Below are 11,323 nucleotides of genomic sequence, written 5' to 3'. Positions count from 1 at the left end.
GAGATGGTCCTCAAAGCCAGGAAACACGAGGGGGCGTGCGAGTACGCACATGGGTGCTAGCGGGAAGAGCCGTTGGTGGCTACGGGAGTCGCCCCGCCCCCTGCGTCTCATTGGTAAAGACGCAACACGTCCTTCGAGACGCAGGAGCGCGCACCGTCGCGATGACGTCACCTGCGCGCCCTCACGTCTGGCCAAAAGGAACTTGGTGGGTACGTTGGACTTTCTTTTCCGAAGGTGGAAGTTCGCTTTATTTTGAAGAAAAAAAGAAAAAAAAAAGAGAGAGAGAAAGAAAAAAGTGTTAAAAATTTCGTACGTTTTAAACGAATGAGCACAATTTCTAGAGCTTGCTTTTCAACATAGATTATGTTTGATCTTTTCTTTCGTGTGTGCATTTTCAGCCACGATGGTTTGCTAAAGCTCAGAATATCCAAAACTGAACTTCATATCTCTGTCTACTTTTTTGTTGTTTACAGCACCAGCTAGATCAAAATAGCGGCTTTTATTTCACATTCCTCAATACACAGGTAAATGTGGAGTCTTGTAGTTTATAGTCTGTAATAGTCCAGAAATTCATTGCTCCTGCTTCATGCTTTCATGCTACAGTAACCCTCTAATTAGTTTCCCTCCTCCATTCTCCTGTTACTCAGTAATTATCGCGCCCCCCCCCAAAAAAGCCCCACTTTGTTAATTTGATACTCAGGATGGACTCTGATTTGACCTAAGCTTTTCATTTTGTAATACTTGGCATTTACTGAACGTCTAAAATGTGCCATATATTTCTCTAATTGTTAAAATAAACAAGGTTGGTTTAGACCACTAAGATAAAAGTTGGTCTAACTCAGGAATCCACCAGAATTTATTTTTAATTTTTTAATGTTTATTTATTTTTGAGAGAGAAAGAGAGTGAGCTGGGAAGGGGCGGAGAGAGAGAGGGAGATACAGAATCTGAAGCAGTCTCCTGACTCTGAGCTGTCAGCACAGAGCCTGACGTGGGGCTTGAATTCACGATCGGAGAGACCATGACATGATCTGAAGCTGGATGCTGAACCAACTGAGCCACCCAGGTGCCCCCACCAACCTTTTGAACACAGAACTCCTTTATTCACACTGAAAAATTTCTTAGACTAGCTTGTTATAGTAACCTTGTTATTTGTTGGCTTAGAAAATACGTAATAACAAAGCCCTATGGTGAATGCAGTCGTTTTTGAATGATTTCTGTTGTATTATTTGAAGACATTTAGGGGTACCTGGGTGGCTCAGTCAGTTAAGCCTCTGAATCTTGATTTCAGCTCACGTCAGAAAATCACGGTTGGTGGGTTCAAGACCCCCATGGGGCTCTACAGAGCCTGCTTGGGATTCTCTCTCCCCCTCTCTCTCTCTCTGCTTTTCTCCTGCTCACTCTCTCTCTCTCTCAAAAATAAGTAAACTTAAAAAAAATTATATATTTTTAAGTAGTTGTACACATGTGTTCAAGATATTTTTCATTCCTTTTGCAGTTTTCCAATGGTTTGGGGGACCACTATAATAGCTTCCTAGCCTCTCTCGGGAGTCCAAGGCAAAGTTCAGAATCGATGCACTACTTTGCCTTAAGTATCCACTATTTTCATGCACTGTAATATACACTTTGATATACACTTTCACATCACTTTGTTTTTATCCACACTTTTCCCTCTGAGATAGTCTTTGTTTCCATCTCTGCACATCCCCTTTCCAATCCCTTCCTCAAATGCTACTGTGGTAGCTACTGTGGTCCCCTCTCTAAGGGAAGGAAAAAAAAAAAAAAAACCCTCAAGGCAACCTGGCTGTATATATGCCTACGTGACAGCATGCCTCACAACTTTGTAACATGAGACCACTTAATCAGGCTGCATGTTTGTGTGTTACCATATACGGGAAACCAAGAAGTAAAAAATATATAAAAAGCTATGCCACATGGCATTCGGGGCTCAGTTCTTTGGGTACAAACCCAACTGAGTGGTGCTGGCAGGAATAAAGTTGCTTCCTGGAAAGAAAAGCCTTAGTGTCACGACTGCCTGTGCGAGAATCCTGCTACACTACCTCCTTCATGACATTTTTTTTTTTTAATTAACCAAACTGAAAATAAGTACTTCCTCTTGTGAATTCACATAGCAGTTTTTCAATACTTCTCTTGTAGAACTGAACACTTTTTATTGTATACTATTTATGTAGATATCTTTTTTCTTACTAGAAATTATGTTCCTTGATAAAGTGTCTGAATCTACTGTAGTGCCTCCTATAGCCCTTTGCTTGTAGGTAGACACTTAACAATTGTCTGATGAATAAAAGTGTCTAGGAATAAGGTTGCTGCATGGAAGTGTTCAGATTGCACACTGTACAAGCGTACCATAAATGCAAATGTGTTAATTTGCATCATAGATAAATATCCCCTAAAATCACAGGCAGGCCTAAGAGTTCCAGAGCAGTGGAGAGCTGGCTCCTACAAAAACCCACATTGGGGGGGCGCCTGGGTGGCTCAGTCGGTTGAGCATCTGGCTTCGGCTCAGGTCATGATCTCACAGTTCGTGGGTTCGAGCCCCGCATAGGCCTCTGTGCTGACAGCTTAGACTGGAGCCTGCTTCAAATTCTGTGTCTCCCTCTCCATCTGCTCCTTCCCCAACTCGTACTCTGTCTCTCTCTCTCTCCTTCAAAAATAAATAAAAACAGTGGGGCGCCTGGGTGGCGCAGTCGGTTAAGCGTCTGACTTCAGCCAGGTTACGATCTCGCGGTCCGTGAGTTCGAGCCCCGCGTCGGGCTCTGGGCTGATGGCTCAGAGCCTGGAGCCTGTTTCCGATTCTGTGTCTCCCTCTCTCTCTGCCCCTCCCCCGTTCATGCTCTGTCTCTCTCTGTCCCAAAAATAAATAAACGTTGAAAAAAAATTTAAAATAAATAAACAAATAAATAAAAACATTAAAAAAAAAATTTTTTTTAAACCCACATTGGGCGCATATGACCACACACACACTCAGGAAACCATTCACCTGCACACTGGCACATACCTGCACAAGGTGCACCTGTCCTGTCTTAGTGACACCTGTGATTGGTCCCTCCCCTACCTGGCAATTTTGAAGACTCCCTTCCCATTCTCCAACTTTGAGCTTGATAGAGGTGTCTGCCATGGAAGTGGGAGAAGCAACACAAACTATTTAAAACTTGTCTGGAGTCTTGGTGTGGGATCACGCAAAAGCATAGGCAGTTGTGTGCACACAGAGCTGCTACCAGTTGGTGCTCTGGTTAGCCCCCCTGGGAATCAGCCATTTGGGTTTTGTGACAATAACTACATTTTACTTGTGGAAATGGAGTGTTTTCTGATTTCACAAGGGCACCATATGGGCTAGTAGCAGCCTTGCTTCAATCATGCTCTGGAGTCAGAAAATTCTACAACTTACCATCTGTGAAGATGTAGGCTAAGTTATTTATCTTTCTGTGTCAAGGCTTTCTTCATCTATAAAATGAGGATAATAATAATGTTTAATGCAAACATTATTTTGAGAACTAAAGCCTGGAAGCCTGGCACAAAACTCTCAATAAATGTTAAAAGTCATTACCAATAAATAGGTAGTGATGGTAAGGGATCATATGGTTTACTTGCATTTAAATATAGAAGGTTCAGTGCTCCTATTTAACATAGAAACTGAATTAGACTTGTGTAACATCGTTTCCTCTCCCCCATTTTCCCCTCCCCTCCTTTCTCTCCCCCTGACATACAAAAAGCTGTACATATTTACTAAGGTTCTTCTTTTTGGCTACGCTCACCCCCTTGGTAATCTCGCGTCTGTGGTTGTGAACACATGTATGCCAGTGACTCCCAAATTTAAATCTCTAGTACAGACCTCTTCCCTCAACTCCAGACTTGGGTAGCCAACTGCCTATTCAACTACCTTATGCACATGTATAACATATATTATAAACATGTCTGAAACTAGGCTATGGGGAAAGCTCCTTCCTTCCCAAATCTGCTACCATCTTACTTGAGGGAAAACTCCATTCTGCCATCTACTGAGGACAAAAATTTTGACATCATATCTGATGCTTCCCTTTAACTCCATATCCAATCCATCAGGAAATTTAAAGTACATCCAGAATCTGATGTCATCACTACTGTCAACCTTGGCTGAGCTACCATCACCTCTTATGTAAATTATTCAATAACCTATATGGTCTCCCTACTTTGAACCTTCTTCCTGCCCCCTTTACTGTGTAGTCTTAACACAACAGCCAGAGTGACTCTTTTAAAATGTGAAACAGATCGTGTCACTCCTCTGTTCCACATCCTTCAATGGTTCTATATCCCACTGAGAGTAAAAGCCAAAGTACTTACTTATGAGGATCCATAAGTCTCAACATAATAAGCCACCTGCCCACCTCCTCACATTCTGACATCAGCTACCACCACCATTTCCATTGCTTACTCTACTCCAGCCACACTGGACTCCTTGTTGTTACTTATGCCAGCCAGGCATGCACCCACATCTAGACACAATGGTTGTCCCTCTGCCCAGAACACACTCCTTTCTACTACTGGCAGTGCAGATTTCTCCTCTCACCTCTTTCAAGTCTTTGCTCAAATGTTTCTTCCCTAATGAAGTCAATTCTGACCACCTTGGCAACCTACCCCTCATTCTCACCCCCTAATTCTCCCTTTCCCTTTTTCTGTCATTTCCATCCTGCCCATTACCTTCTAGATATTTATATTTAAATATTTAAATATTTAATATTATTATATATTATTATTGTCTGTTTCATCCTCTTTGAATGTAATCTCAAAAATTCTCAGGAATTTTTATCATTTTTGTCTGTTTTTAGTGCATTGAAGTATCCTCAGGATCTGCATGTGGAGTATAGATACCAAGTGTAATTAAGGACAACTCCCAGGTTCTTAGTCCAAGAACTGGAAGGTCGAAGCTGATATTTAATGAAATGGAGAACTCTGCAAGAGCAGGTTTGGGAGCAAGGAAGCCTTGGAATTCAGTTCTGGGTATATGAATTTGAGTTGCTATATCAGGCTCTTTAGAGTAAGTTTGTTGCAGTAAACAACTCCAAAAATCTTAGTGCCTTAAAACAAAAAAGTTTATTTCTTGCTCACCTGTGTGTCTGCTGCATGTTGACTCTGGCTGTGTTGACTTCATCCCATGACCCAGGCTGAAGGAGCAGAGATGGTTCCGATTTTAGAACAGAGGGAAGAAAGAGCACAGTGGAGCCACATCATGGCCCTTAAGGCTTCTTCTCAGGCTGGCACAAGTCACTTCTACTCATATGTCATTGATCAAAGTAAGTCACCTGGCCAACTCTGACATCAAGATTAAGTATAATTCTAGGACTGTAAAAAGCAGAAGGCAAAAAATATTTCAAATAATAATACAGTACACTGCAGATGCCTATTTGACATTTAAGTGGCAATGTCACTAGGTAGTTGGATGTATGAATCTGAAGGTCAGGAGAGAAATCCAGGCTGCATATATGAATTTTAGAATCTTTAGCATGTAATATTTACATTCCTGAAGTTAGAAGAGATCACCAAAGGAGTAAGTATAAGTAAAGTTCAGAGGACTGAGCCAGGGGTACTCTGGCAATTTAGAAATCAGAAAAGTGAGAAATAATGAACCATGACTGAGAAAGAGTGGCCCTGGAGTAAGTGGTGTGCTGGAGGTAAAGCAAAGATGATCTCGGATAAGAGGGGGTGATGAGCTCTGTCAAAGCCTGCTGATAGGATACAAAGAGGACTGGCAGTTGAGTGGAAGTTGTTGTAAAGCTGAGAAAAGCAGTTTTACTGCTGGGGTTGGGGAAGAAGCCTCATTCTAGTGGGTTTAAGAGAGAATGGTAGTAAATGAAGTAAAGGGAGCAAATGTGAACAGACCAAACAAATTATTCACAGGAAGAAAAAAGAAGGTACTGAAAGAATGCCAAAGACATAGCTACACTGGTAAAGAGCAGAGAAGCAGAGATGCTGGAGTTCTGAGGACAGGAGCAGAGTGGCTGTTGCCAACTCAAATACACATCATTTAAGTGCATCTACTCAGGTGTCTCCATTCCTCACCATCTGAGGAAGCTACATCAACCCACCACCCTTTCCCGATCAATTAACTCCACCTTTATTACATTTAAAAGTTTCTTTCCTTGTACATCTTCTCTAAACCCCAGGTCTTGGAGTGCTCCAGATTTTACTCCTTGCTCTTCTTCTCTATCTGCATTCACTTCCTTGATCTTATCCAGTCTCAAAGCTTGAAACATCTATATGCCATGACTCCCACATTTCTAACTTTATTCATCCTTTTCTTCACATCACAATCCAACTGCATACTTGGTATTTCCATTTGGGTGTCCAATAGATTGAACTGCTGCTGATAACCCTACTATAAACCTCTTATTCACAGACCTCTGACCTCGGCTGATGGCATTCTGATCCTTCCACTTCTAGATTCTGTGACTCCTCTGCTCAAAACCTCCAATCCCATAGGCAGAATGATTAAGAAACTTGCCCAGTGTCATCCCATTAATCAATGACAGAGGTGAGACCCCAACTCAAGCAGCTTGATGGGAACCTGTGCTCTGCACCACAGTACTTTGACACATGCATATGCTCAGTAGGTTACACGATGTTACGTCTAGTATGAGTCCCTGTTATATAGACATATGGATTTGTAAGAAAATGCGAAAAGGATATATACCAATATATCTGCACTGTGATCTCTGGATGGATAAGTTATGGTTTGATGTTTTTCCTTGATTTTGTTTATGTGTATTTTTTACATCTTCAACAATGAAAATATATTACATTTACCACAAGGAAAATATCCTTACAGATTTTTTTAAAATTCAGGATTCCAGATGAACTTCATTCCCTTTAATCATTCTGTTTAATAAATAAACATCTCATTCCATAAATTTTTGAGTTGCTCAACCCCGTTATCAGAAAGTACAGGACATTTTCAGGCAAATTTTCGTATTTTTGGCAGAGATGGACTATAGAACTGGTACAACTATATGTCGGATACAGTATAGTGTGTCTCTTCCCTTTTCACTGAGATAGGGAAAGTGTGTGGGTGGATTTATCTTAATCTCACACTGTGTCTCCACAGTAGACACCCTTCTCCACATCCTAAATAGAAATTTCCTAAACATAAATACAAAGACCTTCCCTGGCTTCTATTTTGTAAATGGAGATACCTTTTTGCTATTTCACCAGTGTCTCAAGAATATTTGATTTTTATTTTCTTTTAATTTTTAAAAAATATTTATTTTTGAAAGCTAGAGAGAGCATGAGTGTGAGTGACTGAGGGGCAGAGAGAGAGGGACACAGAGAATCCAAAGCAGGCTCCATGCTGTCAGTGCAAAGCCTGATGCGGGGCTTGAACCCAGGACCCACAAGATCATGACTGAGCCAAAATCAGACACTCAACTGACTGAGCCACCCAGGTGCCCTAAGAAAATTTGATTTTTCTGAAGGTAAGAGGAAAACAAGCATGAACACATTTCTCCTTCCCTAAGAAAAGCAGTATAAAAGGAAATATTTCAGGCTAAAATGGCTATTGCCTGGTACTAAATATTAGATGTGAACTGGCCTCCATCTGTTGGAATGAGTGACATGTCAGGCAAAGGAAGGGGAGGGAGGAGTGCTTATCTGTGGGAAAGGAGAGGAATTTCCAGTTTCTGGTTACTGGGCTGCCTTACTTAAAACTCTCTTTGAATAAATATTGGCAAGTGGCCCAGAGTCCCAACTTGTGGCTGTTTGAGCTTTGCTAAAGTGCTTGAAGGAAAGTCCTGAATTGTTGTTCTTAAATGGAAACTGTGTAAGTCATTTGTAGTGGAAAGGATGACAAAAGAAAAAAAAAATCCCTTCTTACAACAACTTTGATTTTAGCCATTCCCCTGATGAATTATTTTGTTTATTTGTGTAGAGGTGTAATGCAAACATTTCTGCTTTTTTTTCCCCCATAGTGCTTTCCTGAAAGCCACGTCTTCAAACAAATTGTTGGAAGTAATTCTTACTTTATCAGGAACAAGGTTACACTTGGACTTTGTATTTTTGATAAAGAATTCAGCATAAACAAAGTTTGATATAACCAACACCCTAATCAGTAGTACTAACTTACCTTTGTCTAGCATTTTATAATTTTCTAAAGCACTTTCTTGTATGTACATTAATTTGATTCTCTGACAATGCAGAGAGGTAGATATTATTGTCCCTAGTTTAGAAGTGGATAAAATGGGACCCAGGAAGATGAACCAACCTACTCAGGATCAATTTAATTGGTGGTTGATAGAGGGAGTTATCCTCCACCCCTTCAGTAGGACAGAGGTACTTTCTGTTGCCCCCAATGGACAGAAGACAGCTACTATGTAAATTAGCACACCCCACCATCTTGAAGTTAGTGTCAATTTTTAGTCAGATCCACACTTGCATTTCTTTATAACTTCAAGGCCAAATAACTCATCTACACCATTCATTCCTGTTCTTATTACTTACCCTCAAACTCTTTACTCGTACATAAATTGCCTATGCTTCTTTCCCCCAGCTTCTTTCCACCGCTGACCTCTTTGAAACTCTTTCCACTGCAGAAGCCACAGTTTCATCGTAAGCACTCTCTACAGCCTCAACATCCTCACAGAGCCATACCTTCACTTTCTTGCCTCAAGTGAAACCTGGCTTTTCCCCCAAAGACATCACTTCCCTTGAGCCCTGACAAACAAAATCTGCTTTTTCCCCTGCCTTTCAACATGCTGAGAGGTATGTGGATGCAGTGTTGATATTCTCCTAGCTTCTAGCTGCCAGTTCCAGGTGATTCCATTCTTACCTGTATGAAACTCCCCACTTTATGCCCCCTTTTGAGTCTCATGCTGTAGCATGAAGTGTAATCATCATCATCCACCAGCTCAAGGTCACTCCCCCAGATTCACTGAAAGCTTCAGCACCTGGCCCACACAAATGCTGCCAGACTCCCACTGTAATCTCAGACAGCCTTCATGCCCATGATTCACAGCTCCTCAAGCACCTGGATTCCATTGCCCTTTGCCTCCATTCCTCTTTAACTCAACTCATTCCTGTGGCAAAATCCTAATTTTATGTTTACTCACATGCTCTGAAAACCAGAACTCTAGTGACCCTTCACACCTCTGCAACTTTGACACTTTCCTGACTTCTTAGTAATTTCTGTTCTTGATCTTTCTTCAATTCTTTGAGTTGCCCTCCCATCTTCACTTTCATCCTTGCCCAGCATAGACCCCAAAGGCCCATAAGTTCTCCGACTGTGGCTTCTGGGTACCCACCGTGCCCTCCCTCCATCTTTGCTATACTCCCAACCAACTCGCTCTCTTCTCTGGTTATCTGAGTGGTTAAAGGCATGGGCTAGGGAAGCCTGTTTCTATCATTTGAAGACTTTTTCCACCATGTAATAATTCTACCTTGGACAAGTCATTAATTTTTCAGGGCTTCCATTTCCTCAATTGGGAAATAGTAGTATCTTACCTCCTGACCATCATAAATTATTGTGAATATTAATTGAGAATATATGTAACATGCTTAGAATAGTACCTATCTCATAAGTACTCAATAAATGTTTAATAAACTGCTTTATGATGTTTCTTAAAAAAAATCACGTAACCAGATTAATAAGTACCAATACATGCCCAAATCTGCAAAGCAAAATGTAATCCAACAAACATCCTCTTTTTTCACTCCTTCCCTAGATACTGCCTGCTTCAGGGAGACTTTTGAGACAATACCTTTGTAAGGGCCTGAGAACCTCTGATTACATCATATTAATTATTTGTCCTCCTCATCAGAAGTAGATAGGATTAGCAGGCTGACTAATGTTTATTATTTGTAAGGCAGGAATAGCAAGGATTTCATGTGACCACTTCCCAGAAGACAGACTAGAAGAACCAGGCAGAAGGCATAAATAGGCATCTCACAAGAGAGAAAACATGGATGACCAAGAAACATATTAAAAGATGCTCATCCTCATTAGTAGGGAAATGCAAATTAGAACTACAATGAAATAACCTTGCACACCCTTGAAAATGGCAAAAATGAAGAAATTTAACAATATCAGATGTTGGACTAGGTATTCTTATGGTGGGCATGTAAATGATACAATTGCTTTGTGAAACATTGTGGGGTTTTGTAAACCCAATATTCACATACCCCAGGGATCAGCAGCTCCATCCATTGAGAGTCTTTCACATTTTGTCGACCAAACATAACAAAAAGCACAAAGCTGCAAATAACCCTATCCACTGACAGGAGAATGGATAAATAGTGGATAAATAGTGGTATATTCACCAGAGGAATATTTAACACACACACACAGTAAAATATAGCTGCAGTAACAACATGAACGAATCTTAGAAACACCGTTGAAGGGTAAAGAAAAAACAAGTAAATGTATGTATTATAATAACACTTTAAATATGTTAATCTATTTAATTCTCATAATATCTCTTTGAGGAAGGTACTATTGCTCTCATTTGACAGATAAGGAAACTGAGGCACAGAGGAAACAGTTACAGATAAGAAACCAGCTAATAAGTGGAGGTTGCAGGATCTAGTTAACATTTACTACATGCTTACATAGTATCAGACACTGTATTACCTTGCCCATACCCACATTATCTACTTTATGAAAGATGCTCTTATAAAATGTCCTTCTTCGTTGTTTTTTTATTTGCCTGATAAATCTTCCTAAATAAACATAATAAGTTAGACTAGAGAATCCAGTTTATCATTTGACTTAGCACTCTTCTCTCAATCCCATAACCTAAGTGCAAACTCAATGGATAGTTTCCTCTTCATTTAAATGGTCTTCAGAACCATTTTCTAGGATTTGCTTTTGGAAACGAAATGTAACCCCCAGCCAGTGTCCTAAATCCCTGAGGCCCTGGAATTTCCCTACAGCCTACATTTTTTCAGAATGCCAATAACTAAGAGATCTACAAATGAAGGAATTCTTCTCCCAAGGGCAACCACACATGCCACCACCATCACGACCACCACGCCCCCAAAATCTCTTCCCGTCTTCTCTCACTTATACCCTAAGACCTAAAGGAAAGTACCTGAGGAGCTAGAGGAAGGATCATTCTTTCCTGCACCACAATCTTAAGACACATGCTTGGAAGTTTGTGATTGAATATTGTATGGGGTGGAGGAGGGGGAAGAGAGCCAGGAATCCAAAACCTGTGGTTCAGTCCCAACTCTGATGCTTAGTTGTGGAATGTTGGGCAAATCCATTAACTTCTCTGGGGCTCACTTCCTTCAGTAATGCACTTCAGTTAAACTTGACAAACATTTATTGAATGCCTCCAGGGT

The 11,323-nt window shown here is 40.7% G+C and overlaps 1 long non-coding RNA gene across 4 annotated transcripts; it reads left to right on the top strand.

Annotated features, from left to right (window-relative positions):
• Window positions 1-90: 90 nt before the first annotated feature.
• On the top strand, window positions 91-10,722 carry LOC121030015 (uncharacterized). Of its 4 annotated transcripts, none has more exons than XR_005790031.1 (5): window positions 91-205; window positions 474-524; window positions 4,825-4,996; window positions 5,160-6,527; window positions 7,957-10,722. It is a non-coding gene; the product is annotated as an uncharacterized LOC121030015 (long non-coding RNA). The 4 variants fall into 4 exon arrangements; XR_005790034.1 differs by having other exon boundaries at window positions 4,825-5,289; window positions 6,393-6,527; XR_005790032.1 differs by having other exon boundaries at window positions 4,825-5,289; window positions 5,894-6,527.
• The last annotated feature ends 601 nt before the right edge of the window (window positions 10,723-11,323 follow it).

This window comes from Herpailurus yagouaroundi, unplaced genomic scaffold, assembly GCF_014898765.1.
Source record: "Herpailurus yagouaroundi ecotype Mexico unplaced genomic scaffold, PumYag 139, whole genome shotgun sequence".
Classification (NCBI taxonomy): domain Eukaryota; kingdom Metazoa; phylum Chordata; class Mammalia; order Carnivora; family Felidae; genus Herpailurus; species Herpailurus yagouaroundi.
The sequence above is the reverse complement of the archived record's forward strand: the minus strand, read 5'-3'. Positions and strand labels throughout refer to the sequence as shown.